Genomic DNA, 17575 nt, shown 5'->3' on the forward strand with positions numbered 1-17575 from the left:
GGCTGAAAAATAGCTTTTATCCATGGGCTGTTAGGCTTTTAAATGGGACATAATCTCTGTGAACTTATGCAGAATTGACTTGGGAGGCCGGTGTGTGGTGTAGTTGGTTCACATGGTGTGGTAGGATGGAGAATTTGTTGTCACTGTGTGTTGGGGGGAGAGAGCATGGGGGGAGGCTCAGCTAATCTCAATGTACACATGTTGTACTTTGACAATAAAGGTTTATTATTATGTACTCTCACAACATTTTTGATCCATCCCTTACATAAACATCAATCTCCAGTATAATAAGGCTTGAGGGGGACTCCTAGTAGTAAGTTACCCCAATAAAATTACCCCTTAATTCGTTCAATGTTTGCAGCTTCCTCAATTTGGTATAATCCAAGTATGTTGGGACTGCAATTCCTAGAATTCCTAGGTATCTGGGAACACATTTTTAAATTCCACATTTGAAAAGCCTATTTATGGCATTATAAATTAAGTGCCTTAAATTTAAGGTAGACAATTGGATAAGCGTGAAGGATTTTAGACATTCAGCTATAAATTGCATTTTCTTGCTTAGCAACCAGAGATACCAGATTCTAAAACTAGATCATTTTCTTCTGTGATCTCTTTCTAAGTTCTAAGAATATACATCTGTATAAACATCTGACAGCCTATCCTCTAGAACATCCATTCCTCTTTTCATTTTAATGCATTAGACAACTAACCTTATCTAGCTGACATTGACTTTTTTATGCTTGTAGAGGTATGCTTGTTCAGAAAAAGTGAAAACGTTAATTATTTTTTATAAAAAGTTGGAATTGTAATTGAGCTGATATAATACAATATAGCAAGGTTGATAAAGCAGTGTAAATTGATTATATAATTGAAGAGAAGCTGAACATTTCTTGCCAGAGGTGTTATCAGGCTTAATACACAGAAGTGCATACACACCCACAACTACATGTATGTGCATGTATCTGTGGCTATGAATGGTTCCAGCATTTTCAAAATAGAAGATATTATGGGAAAAGTGAGTGAGACAGAGAGAGAAAGAGATGAGAATATGGAAGATCTATGCAAGGACTTAATGTGGTTTTGGGAACACTTCCTGACACATAACGTCAGCTGACATTTAGGGCTGAGTTGGTGTTTTTCATGTTTTCTATTGTGGCTTGTTTGAACCTGGAACAAATCTGTTGTTCTTTGTTGTTTTTGTTTCCAAAACTTTATTTCTTCTGAACTAATGTATGATTCACTTTTCCATTGGATGAACCATTTCTGTTTCTTGGACTTTTCCTTCTGTTATTTTTCTTTGTGAGGTTTTTGTTTTTTGTTTTTGGAGATATCAACTTTTAAATGCAGTGTGTTAAAGCAATTCAACATGGATTTTTTCTTTTTTCACAATACAATAGCCTCTCATAATAATTGAGAGCCAGGGTTGCTAGCAATTGTAAGGGCTGAAGTTAATTTAAAGGGATTTGATAAAGTAAATCACAGTCTCCTTTTTGATAAAGTGGAATAATGGGCTTAATGGCCCCACTGTCCATGGATTCACAGTTGACTTCAGAGTCATCCTGGTGAGATAATCAGCATATAAATTTAATAAATAACATAGTTTTTTCAAATGCCCCTATCAGGAATTGAATTTGAATGAAGTTTCAGAAAAGCAAATGTTCTCTGCTGGTGGTACTAAGCTCCCAAAGATCTAGCATGGGATAAATGAATTCTTCCTAATAACCACTACTCCCTCCATGCAGGAAAAATTTCCTTGAGTCATACTTGGATATCCTATTTGCAAATAATATCTTACTTACCTAGTTGAGATGGTGTAGTTGGGGAGCAGGGAGAGATGCAAAGTTCCTGCCTTTGCTGCAACTTGCCTGTGCAACATTTGCCAGCCGGGTCTTTTGGCAAGCTCAGCAGCAATTCCTATTGGCTTTTGAAAGCCAATAGCATAGCTGACTCAGGAATTCTGGGAGTTGAAGTCCATGAGTCATAAAAGAGCCAAGGTTGCCTACACTGCAACAGGCTTTCAAAAGCCAATAGCAGCACAGCTTGGGCAAAAGCTTTTTTTTTTTAAAGGGGGGCCAGAACGCTGTTCTGAGCATTCTATGAGAAAAAAAGCCCTGGATTCTCTAATGGTTCATAATCTTCTGTCTATGTCCTCACAGTCTGTAGATAAATATGGGTTGGTTTCAAATTGATTTCTGAATTAACTCCACCTGTGATATTTATGCCATGGCCAGGAATCTTCACATTCCTGTGATCATGAATTATCTATTATCATTATCTCTATTTTTATCTCCATTTGCGTCTCGGCAAATCTGGCTGAGTTGCAGGACAAGATAAATGACACTTTCAGCTGGAAATGAAAGTAGGAGGTGGGCTGTTTCCATATCAGAACAATTCTCACCTTACCCTCTTCACTGCCCACTATAACAGGTGGCAACTCCTCTAAAGGAATGCTGGCATGGCAGCTTCACTACTTAATAGTTCAGGCAAACCAAGTGTTGCCTTGAAACTCAGGCACCAAGGGGCAAGGAGCTAAAAAGAACCTAGTCCCTGACTTTAAGAGAAAAACAGTAGCTTTGCAAAATAGTTTTCCCCCTCCCCTCCACCTACAATATATAAACTACAAGTACTTCAGGCAAAGTGAAAATCATTTAGCAAACTACATACATTTGATATTTTTGTTCGACGCCACCATAAGCCAACGAATCAACTAGATCAGGCATGTCAAACTCGCGATGTCACATGATGTCGCGCAACATATCATGACTTTTTCCCCATTGCTGGCAATGGGGAGGGTGCGGTTTCATTGTGATGCATCCGGCCCATGGGCTGGCAGTTTGACACCCCTGAAGTAGATGTTGATTTCAGATAACTTTCCACAAGCCACAAATTTATGGGTTACATCGCTCCCTTTCTCACCCAGACTCATACCTTTCTTAAAATTTGCAAATATATTCAAGGATCCCAGAATACATTCTTCCCATTATTTAGCTTCTGAAAAGGCTAGTTAGTTCTTTGCAACTCAAAAGAAATGCCCTTGGCTCACAGGAAAAACATGATCTAAAAAAAAAGAAAGAAAGAAGGCATAGACTGTCATGCTTAAATGCTAATATCACTTTTTTAAAAGGTTAATAATGAAGCCTGAGATTCCAGGTAACACAAGGAGAAATGAAATTTACACAGTCCTGTCTGAGTCCCCCATTTCTTTCACAAAGGAACAGGCAGTGCCCAAGTTAAGATGGCTCCTTTATTTGAGTGCCAGGCTTCCAAAAATTCAGCAGAAGCTTATACATTTTAGGAATATACAGTACATGTTCATCTTTAGCACATAATTCAATTTCACATTTGGTCTTTTATTATTCAATTCCAAATGCCTTTTTTATCTTCTTTAAATCTTCCTTGCAATCATATACATCAAAAACACTGAAAATTAAATCCTTCCTGAGTCAATTGTGCTTTTGACTTCAGCTTATATTCTCCAAATGGGTGGTTTATTCAGAAGGTGTGTGTGATGTTAGGAAAAGTAATGTCATTCTAGAATAGAAGGAGGAGGAACACCATTTGAACAATGCAAGAGGACATCCACATAGATTTAAGTGGATGTAAGATAAAGAAACAAATAATCAGCGAAAAAGTAGACAAAGACATTCCTAAGCAAGTACATACCTAATGCTATTTGCATAATAAACAGATGCCAAGTAAAGGATAAAGGAGTATTTGACAATCATTATGTGGTCTCTGTCACCCAATCCTGTTTACTTCCTGGACCTGAGGTCTTTTGTTAAAGAAAAACCTGCTTCTTCACAAGTGTCAGGTGGCATCTTCTTTCCTGTTTTGGAACCAACAACAATGACTGTTAGGTGCTTCAGGATGTATCACCCAAAATGTGGGGTGTGGCCTTTGGCCTAATCCAGCAGGATTCTTCTTATGTTTTTAATCAGGGTCAGCAGTTAAAGATGTGGAGCTTGTCAGCTGGAAAGCTGACAGCCTAGATTCGAGACCTAAGCACCACAGGATGAGGTTAGCTTCCATTCCTGCCCCAGCTCCTGCCCACCTAGCAGTATGAAATGGAATGGGATCTTTAGGCTCCTACCCTTGGCCACACCTCCTTCGCCTTGAGCCTACTGCCTCCACCCATTTGCCTGCAGCATTCCTCCTTGGCTGGGCCACCCCCACACATTCTCCCTGGCCAATGGGCTCCTGGCTCTCTGCTTCACACCCTTCGGCCCAGCCCATTTGCCGAGGCCCCCTTTGTCCCAAACTTTTGGCCACAGGGAACAGTTAGCCACCAGCCAATCAGATGGGTGCCAGGCAACAGTCATGTTGCTTTCAAGGGGGCAGTGTGCAATGGGTGATCGCAGGGGCTGTGTTGTGGGGCAGCAGGTGAACAGCAGGGCCAGCATGGCTTCTCTGATTGCATGGGGAGGAAGAAGCGTGGCATGGGGCAGGAAGAATGGGGGGAAGCCTGGGGGGGCAGCAGGCCAACTCCCTGTTTAGTGTGAAGCCAGAGTACAGGAGCAGAGGCAATGGAGGGGAGGGTGGAAGAAAAAAAGGGGCTGGACCAAGCAGGATGTCATAGCATTTGAGGTTGTTAGAAGTTATTATTTCCTTAAATAGGAATGTTTCCTTCCAGTTTCCCAACTATGAGTGTCAAGGAAGTATCTTTTCTTACATATAGATACAACAAAACCATACTATATGCATGTTTACTGAAAAGAAAGCTTTATATTTAGTTAAATTTATTCCTTAAATAAAAGTATTTACAATGGGATGCTTGTTCAAGCATATTTCTAAAAAGAAGGCTTTGGGAATAACAAACATCATTGTTGTGGCCCCGACCCCCACGCCTGTCCTAACCGAGGAAGAGGACTCTGAGGATGATGGGGAGGAACTGGCAAGGCCTCCCTCTCCGGGGCCCTTCTCTCTGGCAAGGCCTCCATCTCCATCTGAAGGCTGAGAGGAGCAGCCTGGGAGTAGCCAGGCTGGGACGGAGCTCGAGCAGCTGCAGCAAATACAGTCTAGTGAAGATGACTCATGTCTAGACCCTCGAGAAAGATGCAGGGCCAAGCGTTTGCAGCAACGTAGGTTGAGTAGGAGGGCCAGGGAGTAGCTGAGTCATTGAGCCACACCCCATAAGGTACAAAAGGGGGTGTGGCTGCTCTCAGAACTTTGTGACAAACAATAGTTTAAACAATTTCTGGTCACTTCTTTGGAACTCTGCTTCTTGTTTGAAACCCTGGTCTGAATTCTTGGCAATGCTTCTGTACATCTGCTTCTGTACTGTTTGTTTGGACGTTATCTCATTCCAGCTGACGTTTGAGGTAACAAGCCTATTTTGCTGCCAAGGCCTTATCAGAAGGCAATTAACTAAAGCCTGTAGAATTAACTCTTCCTAGTCGTGCCTGCTTGTCTGTTTGTTTGTACTCCGGGAGGGGGGGAACAGAACAATCATATTTTTGCAATTTGTGCTTTTATTTGCATATTGACAAGTAATCTGCTTTCCATTTTAATAGACAGTTATAAAGCCATTTATAATCATTATTTCCTGGGATTTGCGGTGCAGAATGCACTCTGTTTGAAACCATTTGTTAAACCAACAAAGTGAGAGATGTTTAGATGGAGTCTTTTAGTTATTGCATTTGTTTTCTGGCAGTTTAATTGTATGAGTGTCAGATGAATCACAGATAACATTAGTTTGTTCTTTCTCAACATCCCTTCTGGAAATTCTGGAATACTGTTGCAAAGTATTAAAAATTGGGCAACTGTGAATGATTAAACATTGAAGAAACCTGGAAATCCAAGGTTTATATTGAGGGCAAGGGAAGGGAAAGGAAGCAATTGAAGAACTAAATGGGTATGAATAAAAAATGGATTGACATCGATGTTACAGGCTGACAAATAACTAATACAGGACTAGTAAATGTGATAAACCTCCAAAAATGTTGAATTACAACCACCATATCCCACCTGAAGCCTCATCTCAAATATGTTGTGCATTTACAGACATTGTACTTTGCAATTCATAGAAATGAAGTTTCAGAGAAGAGCAATAAGACAGATCCTATTTTTAGCACAAGGCTAAAACTTTGTAGACTAAATGTAACCCCTAAGTCTAGAGAGAATACAGAATACGGCTGGAACAGAAGAAAACTAGATGGCTTGATTTTTTAAAAAACATTTACTGATTGATTGCAGTAAGATCAAAATGTTGTTCACATCATAAAAATAGCAAATGACATCCCATCTAGTAGTAGACAATTGTTGTTGTTGTTAGTTGCAAAGTCGTTTCCAACCCATTGCGACCCCATGGACAATGTTCCTCCAGGCCTTCCTGTCCTCTACCATCTTCTGGAGTCCATTTAAGCTCACGCCTACTGCTTCAGTGACTCCATCCAGCCACCTCATTCTCTGTCGTCCCCTTCTTCTCTTGCCCTCCATCTTTCCCAGCATCAGGCTCTTCTCCAGTGAGTCCTTCCTTCTCATTAGGTGGCCAAAGTATTTAAGTAAGTAGTAGTAGAGAAAAACCACACTTAAAATGCCTGAAGAGGAGGAAGAAGTTTTGAGTGCATTCAATTCAGTCTGGACTCCAGTAGACTGGAGTAGTTTCTGCAGGTTTTTTGGCAAGGTTTTTCAGAAGTACTTGTTATTGCTTTGTTCTCATGGCTGAGAGAGAGTGGCTGGCCCACAGTCTCCCATCTGGCTTTGTGCCCAAGGTGGAATTAGAATTTACAGACTCCTAAACTCCTACCCCTGGACCTTTAAACATTAAATCAAAGGTCCCTCCCACAGATTAAAATCTAAACCAAATCAAACCAACCATATTATGGCTTAGTGATAACCCTGTCATACTACTTGCAAATATCCAAAACTTTCCCCTACATTTTAAACACAGTTTTTAATATATTATGTATGTTAGGCTGCTAATAAGTTGGAGTGATGAAAAATAATTCAAGCCAGTTGTGAGATATAAACATATTTGGCAAGAAAAAGAATTCTTTCTCACACTGAATTTGCTTTTCACTCCACTCTATTTATTTGAGAATATTGATTTACTGCCTAAAAATAAGTTTGTTAGCCATAGTCACATAAGGATGCTTGCAGAAACTCAGACATTTGCTGTTCAGACAAAAAAAATCCATTGAAGTTAAATTTTGGATAAATCTACTTAACACTGCTGAAGCCACACATGTAAATCCTGTAGCTATAAATTTATTTACCTTTGAAAGAGGTTGGTGTTATCTAGAGCAGACATGTCAAACACAAGGCCCGGGGGCCAGATCCGGCCCGCAAAGTGGTTTCATGTGGCCCACGAAGCCATCCTGGAAACAGTGAGGGAACGGCCCCCACTGCCTTGGCCCTGGCCCAGAGACCCTCCTTCTGCCAGAGACCCTCAGATCTGTCCCACTCCTGCCCAGGCCCCCATAGGTACCCTTTATGCAAATGATGTAGAGCTGGACATGCCCACCCAGTAGGCCATACGCACTCTAGCCACGCCCACCCAGTAGGCCACGCCCACCCTGGCCATACCCACCTGGCCCCCTGAGGGCAACCACAATGCTGATGCGGCCCTCAATGAAATTGAGTTTGACACCCCTGATCTAGAGATTCTTCTTGTAAACATTATAGTTTAAACAATATTGTTTTAAAAAGTGTTCATTCTTTGAAAAAGCAGGCTGTTCGAAACATTTATTTGATATTATGGATGAGATCTTTCATTTAGACCTGAATAATGACATCATGAGCTCAAGGACACATTTTATTTTTGAAGAAAAACCTTACAATTTTTATAGCAATAGTGGTTCCACTGTACCAGTTTACTGTAGGGATAGAAGAAGATGTTGTTTCAGAAAAAAAATCAAACAAAATCAGTAGCAGTTTAGCATGCATATCCAATCAATGCAGATTCGCTTTTAGTTCATTTATTTGTAACAGAGTTAGCGTTGGAAAGAATACATGTTTATAATGTGTTTTTTTCCTAAGCTCAGTTTTATTAGCTATTTCCCAGAAGAGAAGCAATTCACTCAAAATGCATCAGGAACTCTGGAATTGCTCTAATAAATTTTGTAAGCTCAAAGGAGCCCAGTGTTCACTTTGGTAAGGCTTAACAAAATTTCAGTTATATTTATTTTAGTTTTTACCCAATGCAGAATAATCCTTGCCATTCACTCTGCTAACACGAAAAGTTCACAAGTTTATTTTCCCTCGTTACCATGAGTCAGAATTTTTCATTGGCCAACATTTAGACTGAGACGACATTCACATTCTGAAATAGAATTATAATTATAGCATGAATAATTTGACCATCAGTTGTTAGCATTCCCCATTTATCAAACTGCACCCCTTTATATCTTTTCCATCTTCTAAGTCTTTTCTTCTCAGCAATTGAAGTGATCTCCGCCTCCCACCAGAAAGCTCCAATTTAAATTTCTTGCAGACTCCTCACTGCCTGGTGAGAACTTATTTGATCCTGTAATCAGGTTACCTATTCCACTTGTTTACCTTTACACTCTGTTTCTTCTGTTTTGCCTCCAGCTAATTACAAGCCATGAACATCCAGATTCCTAGCAACCAGGTTGTCCTAGCTTCCCATGACAAATCTTGACCTGTTTCTGCCATTTTTTTTCTCATTTCCCCAACTTCAGTTGCATCCCTCTGGATTGCCCTTGATTTGTTGGACATGCTTGAGCACTCTAGTTTGGATATAATAGTAAACTACAAAAATTCAATTTATCATACCAAATCAAAATGTGAAGATCTGCTTACAAATCACATGCCAGTATAAAGTATGATTTGTAGCTTAGTGTGAAATACAGTATGAACCCAGCCTTCGAAGATTTGTGGCTAAAACAAGTATGGTTTTATGTAACTGTATGTGTGGACCCAGACAATGGATTAATATAATAATGGCTCAAAGAGAGATGGTCAAAAAAGTCAAGAGAGAATCCCGTCTGGTCATAAAAATCAAGATGGCAACTGACAGTGCAATTGATTTTTAGCTTTGATCCTGCTATTGTAACTACCATCTGGACTTTTTTTGACCATCCTCTGCAGACACCCCTGCTCCAGGGTGCTCTTCAGGAAGATATCATATAAGAATTCTTGAGCTTATAGGAGTTGTCATTCATTTACAATTAAACAACATTCAACTTATTCCTCACATAAATCTGTACCACCACATGAGGTTTACACTTTGGAGACCATTGAATTTAATCAAACATGACAGTCCGCTATGGTTCACTAAGATCATAAAAATTAGAACAGCCACATGCACAGCTATTTCTTTGGGTTTTGCTTTAGCCAAACTAAATGATAATGAAAACAAACTGTGGTTTAATTAAAAAAATGTGAACACCATCTCTTTCTATGCACACAGATACAATGAAGACATTCTCACTGAGCTTCAGCTCATGAATTGACAATCAACTTACAAAAGTTTATATTTCCTGACCCCAAGAATGATAGGTAGTGCAATAAGATCAATACCACTAAATCAGAATGCTACAATATTGACTTTTTAGATTGATAATATATTGAACATAATATATTAAAGATAATATATTGTAGGCACAAAGGACAGATGGCCTTAGCTGCCCTGCACACTAATGAAAGTACACACAGAGTTTATCTACAGAAGCACAACTGTTTTTAAAGTACTATCTGAATAGGAAATATAGGTGTCATGGTAATTCATTTATTCTGTTACACTAATATGCAATATTGTGTCTCATTTTTCATCAGGACAACTTGCACAGGGCTCCCATCAAGACATCCTGAGATCTGTTTTGTTTTTTATGAAATCACTGTATCATACTGTAGGTTTTCTAACCTTACATTGCTGAATTATCATCCAGGCTTATGTTCACATACAAGAAAAACAGAGGATGTCTCAAAGGCCTATGTGGTGTGTTTTTTTCCACTTCTGTAATCATCCAGCCACACTTTTGAAAATTCCTGTCAAAGTTATTGCTAAAGCATTTCAAAATTGACAAAGGGGTTTCCAAAGCATACTGGACTTCTAAATATTACTATTTATGCATGATCTATCAGATACGTTTGACTACATTATGGTTTGTTGCACAGCCAGAGGTTTAGATTGAATTTGGCATTTTTATTGATATGTCAAGTACTTCCCAAGGACCTGGGATAGGCACAAATTGTTTGTTTGTTGTGTTAAAGGTATTGTTGCAAGATGTAAGCTGTACAACTTGTGACCCCACTACTCACAAGATGTAGAGGAATGAGGAGGTAATATTGACAAAAATGTACAGAAACTGTTAAAAGAAAATAAGAGACAACTCAGTCTTGGAGAAGGGAGGACATGAAAAAGAAATTTAGAATAACCCTGCCTTCATTCTCTTCAGCTTAAAAGAGGACAGCTATCTACCCTACAACAATAACATAGCATTCTTTGAATCCTTTTGCCAAGGAAATCCACATGTGACTAATTTAAATATTAGCCATAATGTTGCAATGTTGGCAACTATCTTGATTTGCTTTTATAGTATACTTTGCAGACACCCTTGCTTTGTGTTGTCTGCTTCCTGATCTGCATACTGCAATGGGTTAATACAGATATGTCAAACAAAAGGCCCGGGGGCCGGATCCGGCCCGCGAAGTGGTTTCATGCGGCCTGCAAAGCCATCCTGGAAACAGTGAGGGAACGGCCCCCACTGCCTTGGCCCTGGCCCAGAGACCCTCCTCCTGCCAGAGACCCTCAGATCTGTCCCACTCCTGCCCAGGCCCCCATAGGCACCCTTGATGCGAACGATGTAGAGCTGGCCACGCCCACCCAGTAGGCCATACGCACTCTAGCCACGCCTACCCAGTAGGCCATGCCCACACTGGCCACACCCACCCGGCCCCCTGAGGGCAACCGCAATGCTGATGTGGCCCTCAATGAAATTGAGTTTGACACCTCTGCAATAGTCCATAAATTAATACAAGAGGTATATCTGTCCAAACTGATTATTTAGAAACTAAGAAAGATGACCTTCACAGAGATGAAATCAAATTCGTTATCAAAATGCTGGGCAGAAAAAATGACGAAAGCCCAAAACAAGAAGAAGACATATGCAAGCAATTCAGGCAGACACTTCCCTAATTCGCATAAGATGGAGGAAAGTAAAGTGCAACCAGACTTTGAAGTTTACGTTTCCATAGTCAATATTAAAGTTATTCTTTGCCTTCTTGTAATGTCTTTTTTTGGTCTACGCAGTGGGACTCATAACAGCTATCTATGGAACTCAATTGGGGAACCTGGATAAAATGTTGCCAACTAAGTGAAGGGATGTGTAATAGGTTGTCCCCCACCTCCCTCCTACCAATCTTGCTTAAAATAAAGACAACCGAAAATGAAAAGAGAGCATGGCATAGAGATGGACTGGTACTCCAGCTCTGCAGGAAGTTGTGAGTAATTGCATACTGATTTGTATCTAAATTTATCTGGCTAATGAACACTTTTGTGAATAAATAAGGCAACTAAGGTCTTTGCTGTCCTGACTCATTGTCACATGCTCATTCTATCCCATGACATCTTATAAAGTAATACCATGTCAAATGCCACATTGAAATCACAGATTTGAAGATTCCCTCATTTTTTTTCATTAGCATCTATTCCATTATTACTTATAAATAGAAGAACTGGTCTTTATTGTTTAAAAAAAACAATTCAGTTTCCCTCCCTAACTTTTCCAAAGTAGGCTTCAATCTCATCCGAACACACATAGGTAAAAGTAAAAATATCTGTCAGTAGATTGGTATTTCACACATTTTGCATCTACAGTTTCTGAGAGACAGAACATGTAGACTTAACTGATACAACACCCCTCATTGTATACTCATGGTTTGTCACATAAACTAGAATTACTTTGATGTAGACATTGTTCAATCATCTCACCAAATAGCTGATTGACAATTATAGTTTGATTGTTCTTCCAATTTTAATCTATTTTCCTCTAGTCCTGAAATTCAAGAAGCTCTTAGACCAGGACTGCACACCATCCTAATAAGAATTAAATGGCTAAATTACAATTGGCTTGGTTCATATACTTCATTAAACCCTAAACCATTGTTACTGTTCTAAGAAACTGGGCTCAGTTATTATTTATTAAATGTATATGCCACTTGACTCCCAGCAACTCTAGGCAATTTATAAATTATTTTTAAAAAACAAGAAGATAGAAAACAAGAAAGTTAGAGATCAACCAACATGCTAGGCTCAATCTTAGGGCAATGTATGGTTCCAGTCAGCAAGTATCCACATAAGATCTATTCAGGTTTTCTAGAACCTCACTATTTCCAGGGATGGTCAAGTAACAAGAGTTTACAAAGTTGAGTGCAGGCTTATTTCAGGGGTAGACATCCTTTGTATGACCATTCAATTATTTCTTTCCACAAAAGCAAAGAACCTGATAATCTATGATTCTTGATAATATGAAAATTATTGTACATACCACCATATGCATAGAGATGTGTAGATGCTATAAGGATACTTATATCCTTTGAACCCCCTTCATGGATTACTGCCTTGTCATGGCGAAGGGGCTTGCGTAATTCAATGAAGCTATGAGCTATGCCATGCAAGGCCACCCAAGATGGAAAGGTCATAGCAGAGAGTTCTGACAAAATGTCATCCACTGGAGAAGGAAATGGCAAACCACTCCAGTATCTTTGCCATGAAAACCCTATGGACAGTACCAAAGGGCAAAATGATATGACGCTGGAAGATGAGCCCCTCAGGTCGGAAGGCGTCCAATATGCTACTGGAGAAGAGCAGAGGGCTAGTACTAGTAGCACCAGAAAGAATGAAGTGACTGGGCCAAAGCCGAAAGGACGCTCTGCTGTGGATGTGTCTGGTGGTGAAAGGAAAGTCTGATGCTGTAAAGATTTTTTCTCCACAGGAACCTGGAATGTAAGATCCATGAATCAAGGAAAGCTGGACATAGTCAAACAAGAGATGACAAGACTGAACATCGACATCTTAGGTATCAGCGAACTAAAATGGACAGGAATGGGTGAATTTAATTCAGATGACCATCAGGTATACTACTGCAGGCAAGAATCCCTCAGAAGAAATGGAGTAGCCTTCATAGTCAATAAAAGAGTACGAAAAGCAATACTGGGATGCAATCCCCAAAATGACAGAATGATCTCAGTTCGAATCCAAGGCAAACCATTCAATATCACAGTAGTCCAAGTCTATGCCCCAACCACTGAAGAGGATGAAATTGACTGGTTCTATGAAGCCCTACAGCACCTTATAGAACTAACACCAAAAAATGATGTCCTTATCATCATGGGGGATTGGAATGCTAAAGTAGGAAGCCAAAAGATAACCGGAATAACATCACCAGACGGTCAACACAGAAATCAGACTGACTATGTGCTCTGCAGCCAAAGATGGAGAAGCTCTATACAGTCAGTAAAAATAAGACCAGGAGCTGACTGTGACTCAGACCATGAGCTTCTCATTGCAAAGTTTAGGCTTAAACTGAAGAAAGTAGGGAAAAGCACTAGGCCAGTCAGGTATGAATTAAATCATATCCCTGTTGAATATACAGTAGAGGTGACAAATAGATTTAAGAAATTAGATCTGATAGACAAAGTGGCTGAAGAACTATGGACAGAGGTTCACAACATTGTACAAGAGGTAGCAACCAAAACCATCCCAAAGAAAAAGAAATGCAAGAAAGCAAAATGGCTGTCTGAGGAAGCTTTGCAAATAGCTGAGGAAAGAAGGGAAGTGGAAGGCAAGGGAGAAAAAGAAAAATACGCCCAATTGAATGCAGAATTCCAGAGAATATCTAGAAGAGATAAGAATGCTTTCTTAAATGAACAGTGCAAAGAAATAGAAGAAAACAATAGAATAGGGAGGACCAGAGATCTTTTCAAGAAAATTGGTGAGATGAAGGGAACGTTTAATGCAAAAATGGGCATGATAAAGGACCAAAATGGCAGGGACCTAACAGAGACAGAAGAGATTAAGAAGAGGTGGCAAAATTACACAGAAGAACTATACAAGAATGAGCTTAACGTCCTTGATAATCACAATGAGGTGGTCACTGACCTTGAGCCAGACATCTTGGAATGTGAAGTGAAATGGGCCTTAGAAAAGGTGAGCAACAACAAAGCTAGTGGAGGTGACAGTATTCCAGCTGAGCTATTCAAAATCTTAAAAGACGATGCAGTAAAAGTGCTACACTCAATTTGCCAGCAAATTTGGAAAACTCAACAGTGGCCACTCGATTGGAAAAGATCAGTTTACATTCCAATTCCAAAGAAAGGCAGTGCCAAAGAATGTTCAAACTATCGCACCATTGCACTCATTTCTCATGCTAGTAAAGTTATGCTTTAAATCCTACAAGCTAGACTCCAGCAGTATTTGGATCAAGAACTACCAGAAGTACAGGCAGGATTTCGAAGAGGCAGAGGAACTAGAGATCAAATTGCCAACATAAGCTGGATCATGGAGAAAGTTAGAGAGTTCCAGAAAAACATCTACTTCTGCCTCATTGACTATGCTAAAGCCTTTGATTGTGTGGATCACAACAAACTGTGGCAAGTTCTTAAAGAGATGGGAGTACCAGACCATCTTATTTGTCTCTTGAGAAACCTATATGTGGGCCAAGAAACAACAGTGAGAACTGGACACAGAACCACTGATTGGTTCAAAATTGGGAAAGGAGTCCAGCAAGGCTGTATACTGTCACCCTGCCTATTTAACTTATATGCAGAGCACATCATGAGAAAGGCAGGGCTAGATGAATTGAAAGTTGGAATTAAGATTGCCGGGAGAAATATCAACAACCTAAGATATGCAGATGATACCACTCTAATGGCAGAAAGTGAAGAAGAACTAAAGAGCCTCTTGTTGCGGGTGAAGAAGGAGAGTGCAAAAGTTGGGTTGAAACTTAGCATTAAGAAAACCAAGATCATGGCGTCCGGCCCTCTCAATTCCTGGCAAATAGATGGGGAAGAAATGGAGGAAGTAACAGATTTTATTTTCCTGGGCTCCAAGATCACTGCAGATGGGGACTGTAGCCAAGAAATTAAAAGACGTTGCTCCTTGGGAGGAAAGCCATGGCAAATCTAGACAGCACACTAAAAAGCAGAGACATCACCCTGTCAACAAAAGTGCGTATAGTCAAGGCTATGGTCTTCCCAGTTGCAATGTATGGCAGTGAAAGTTGGACCATAAGAAAGGCTGAGCGCCAAAGAATTGAGGCCTTTGAACTATGGTGCTGGAGAACACTCCTGCGAATCCCTTGGACTGCAAGGCGATCAAACCGGTCAGTCCTAGAGGAGATCAATCCTGACTGCTCTTTAGAAGGCCAGATCCTGAAGCTAAAACTCAAATACTTTGGCCACCTAATGAGAAGGAAGGACTCACTGGAGAAGAGCCTAATGCTGGGAATGGTTGAGGGCAATAGAAGAAGGGGACGACAGAGAATGAGGTGGCTGGATGGAGTCACTGAAGCAGTAGGCGTGAGCTTACATGGACTTCAGAAGATGGTAGAGGACAGGAAGGCCTGGAGGAATGTTGTCTATAGGGTTGCGATGGGTCAGGCACAACTTTGCAGCTAACAACAACAACAACTTCCTTTTAACAATGTTGGGAGGAAAGGCAGACCCTATCTACAGGTTTTTGCAGGATGTGAACATCTAGCAATTTTGCTGGCTTCTATTTAGCTTCTAACCAACTATAATTCCAAGAACCTTTTCATACGTTTTAGTTGTTAAGCCAGGCATTCCATCACCACCAACAACATCCTTCACCTTTGCCTTTGATTGTTGTTATTGTGAACAGCTTTGCATTCTCTTAAACGTCATTCTGCTACTTTCTATCTACTTCTTCACTTTATTAGGATCCTTTCAAATATTGTTTATGTTTTCTAGAGCATTAGCTATCTATCCAGGTTTGTGTCATGGGCAGATCTGATAAGCTCTCCATCTCCCTCCAACTGATTGGGTACCTGAAGTTATATCATCTCTACCCTGCTACTTGGTATGACCTTCCTGTCCTAAAGTAACTCTGCTTCTGCCTAGCAACGTACACTGCCTTCCAAGAACAAACAATTGCCTAGAAATGTTCCAACAGGGACTCTAATAAAATAGTTATTTGGTGTATACAGCAATTTAACATAATTATCTCTGATTAATACAGCATCCCGGGAGATAGGGCATTATTACATGTGTTAAACAGAGGAGAAAGCCATGCAGAAAAGGATGATACTTTGCCTAGGGTTGCCAAGCAAATCCCTGAGTCAACAAGAGCATGACCTTAGATGTCAAAGAAAAAAAAAGCTATTGCACAAAATATATTGGACAGTCTTCTGTAAGTTCTTAGCGTGAATGATAAAATCTAGAAAGGAAAGGCATGTCATATGAGAGAACTTCCTTGCAATGGACATCTGTACCTCATCCATAAAACTGAGCAGGGAGTGGTCCAGTTGCTATTAACCTTACCTATCTTACTGGATTGCTATGAGCATAACATCACTGAAGAATAACTTAATGGGCCACAACGTGTTCCTTAGAGGAAATATCAGAAGCAGCAGTGGGGAGAGCAGACACAGGACAAAACTTGCATCATAACATTCTGATGCAAACCCTGTGATTTTGTGTGATATCAGAATGCAAATAGAAAAGACTGAGGATTGTGATATCACCACACAGATTTCTTCATTTTGTCAGCTTCTTGGCATATAAGGAGACAAACAATATGACACTAATATCACACTTGTGATTTGTTTTGTCAAGGTAAATTATGTGTTATTGTCAGCTGGTGAATGAACCAAGCCCCCTTCCACAATTGCTTGCCAATAAGCCATTGGATTGGAAAAAAATAAAATGCATCAACAGACAGCTTGGTTTATTAAATTATCAGGAAGTTATTTCATATTTTTCATGAATTAGGTTGGTCTTCCTCAAACTGTGGAATTTTGGGAATCACAGTCCCATGACCTCTACAGGAAACTACATTGAATAGTTAGCCTTACTACTACTACTAATAATAATAATAATAATAATAATAATAATAATAATAATAATAATAATAATAATAATGATGATGATGATGATGATGATGATAAGTTGGAAGGGATCTTGGAGGTCATCTAGTCCAACCCCCTGCTCAGGCAGGAAACCCTATACCATTTCAGACAAATGGCTGTCCATTCTCTTCTTAAAAACTTCCAGTGTTGGAGCATTCACCACTTCTGGAGGCAGGTTGTTCCTCTGATTAATTGTTCTGTCAGGAAATTTCTCCTTAGTTCTAGGTTGCTTCTCTCCTTGATTAGTTTCCATCGGTTGCTTCTTGTCCTGCTTTCAGGTGCTTTGCAGAATAGCTTAGCTCCCTCTTCTTTGTGGCAGCCCCTGAGATATTGGAACACTGCTATCATGTCACCCCTCAAAGGACTCTGCTCACCTAAAACATGCAGAAATATAAAGCATTACAATGACGACTGCTCTCCTCTACCTTCCTACTAGCCTCTACAACAGAAGCCTGAGTTAGTTGGCCTTCCATTCTTTCATAAAGATAAAATACAAGAAACAGTTTGGATGCCTCCTGAAGGCAAGA

Source organism: Vipera ursinii, assembly GCF_947247035.1.
Source record: "Vipera ursinii genome assembly, chromosome: 6".
In the NCBI taxonomy this organism is placed as follows: Eukaryota; Metazoa; Chordata; class Lepidosauria; order Squamata; family Viperidae; genus Vipera; species Vipera ursinii.